Source organism: Sciurus carolinensis, unplaced genomic scaffold (assembly GCF_902686445.1).
Source record: "Sciurus carolinensis unplaced genomic scaffold, mSciCar1.2, whole genome shotgun sequence".
In the NCBI taxonomy this organism is placed as follows: Eukaryota; Metazoa; Chordata; class Mammalia; order Rodentia; family Sciuridae; genus Sciurus; species Sciurus carolinensis.
The window spans coordinates 1,279,271-1,281,306 of NW_025920143.1; the positions used below are offsets into that span (position 1 = coordinate 1,279,271).

At 39.8% G+C, this 2,036-nt stretch overlaps 1 pseudogene; it reads left to right on the forward strand.

The window, feature by feature from the left end:
• Window positions 1-769: 769 nt before the first annotated feature.
• On the forward strand, window positions 770-1,446 carry LOC124974314 (STARD3 N-terminal-like protein; annotated as a pseudogene).
• Window positions 1,447-2,036: the final 590 nt, after the last annotated feature.

Sequence of the window (2,036 nt, forward strand, 5' to 3'; positions counted from 1 at the left end):
CAAAACAAAAACAAAAACCAGGAGTGGAACCGCATATGACCCAGCTATTCCACTCCTTGGTATTTATCCAAAGGAATTAAAGTCAGCATACTATAGCAATACAGACACTTCAATGTTTCAATGAACACAATAACTAAATTACAGAATTGACTATTCAATGATGAATGAATTAAGAAAATGTGGTATATAAACACATTTGGCATATTACTCAGCAATAAAGTATGGAATTATTATGTTTGCCAGTAAATGGATGAAAGCAGAGAACATGATGCTAAGTGAAATAAGTCAGTCTCAGAAAATCGAGGATTGAATGTTATCCCTCAGATGTAGAAACTAGAGCAAAATAAGGGAAAAAGGGCAGTGAGGCATACTGGAAATCATAAATATATAGAGAAGATAAGTGGAATATAAGAAGGAGATAGGGAGGGATGAAGGAAGGGTAAGACAAGGAATTATGGAAAGAATTTAACAAAATCATGTTACATGCATGTGTAAATGTACCACAGGATTTTCCCCTTTATGTAGTAGAAAGTACTAATTAATAATAAATTAGGGGGTACTCGAGAATGTCCTTGGGATCTGGTTGTGGGTGGTGGGCTGCGCTTTGCCTGCCTCCTTGTCCCACTGCCCCAGCGAACCCTGGAGGGTGCCACCACTGAGCCACAGTCTCCAGGCCAGTCTGGGGCAGCCAGCCCAGAACCATTAGATGAGGTCTCTTCTCTTTAGTGATGGTGAAGTTGGGAAAAGGCTCCTTGAACCCTCCTCCAGGATGCATCACCTGCCAAACAACATGGAAAATTTGCTCAGTGGGAATGAGAAGTCCCAGGCTTCTCTCCATGATGTCCACTCCATCAGCCCCATGCAACCCATGGCCAGGATCGAGTCCTATGAAGGGAGGGAAAATAAAGGCATATCAGATGTCAGGAGGACTTTCTGTTTGTCACCTTTGACCTATTATTTCTAACGTTACTGTGTATAATAGAGCTAAATGTGAAGGAGGCATTGAGAACATGTTAGAGAAGGAAGTGATGCAGTACGACTCATTTTATTTTGATATATTTCTTTTGGCAGTTTTAGATTTACAGTGTTGGTACTCATATGCTGTATGCAGACTGCACCATTGGTGGACAATAGCATTGAAAACAGCAGTGACCAGTGCCTTTTAACTAGTAAAAGTGATCCTTTCAAAGCTCTTCTCCCAGGGGGGCATTTGGCTGTGTGCTGCCCACCATTTCATTCATCCTCGCCTGGATCGAGACATGGTTCCTGGATTTCAAAGTGTTACCTCAAGAAGCAGTAGAAGAAAACAAACTCCTGATAGTTCAGAATGTGTCAGAGAGGGCAGCCCTCATACCTGCCGGTCTTTCTGATGGTCTTTTTTATTCCCCTCCTGAATCTGAAGAAGAAGCTGAGGAAAAACAGGACAGCAAAAAACCACTTTTATAACTCTGAGTTCTGCTTTATGAAATGTGAAGAACTCTCACTGAAGTCATCCAAGGGAAAAAGATGGATTTGGGTCTCCCTATTGATAGTGAAATGATGGCATCCACTGCAGACTTTGTAAAACAGCTAATAATCATTTATTTATGGTGATACCTCATGGACATTTCCCACATTCACACATCTGTGGCCATCCAGGTCTTGTCATGATTCTTTCTCTCTTCAGGGAGACTGAGTCTGACCTGTCAATGAATAATTGAAGGAAAGTCATCTGCCATATACTAATCAAAAGACTTCTTCTTATGTTGAAATAACACTTTTGTAGTAAGTGAAATACCTTTTATTTCAATTCACAGGATGGAATTTTGTTTGTTTCATTTCTCAGATTTCTTTTGTATTTCTTTTTTAAAACCCTACAATTCCCTTGTGTTTTTTAGCTCATGCATATGTACAATTTTTAAAAGTAATAAAATCCAGCATATCAAAATGAAAAAAAATAGAATAGAGTTACCTCATATTAGGTAGAGGGTAGTGGAGAGAGGGGAAGAGTTATGGGGGTAGGGATGATAGTAGAGTGAGACAGACATTATTATCTC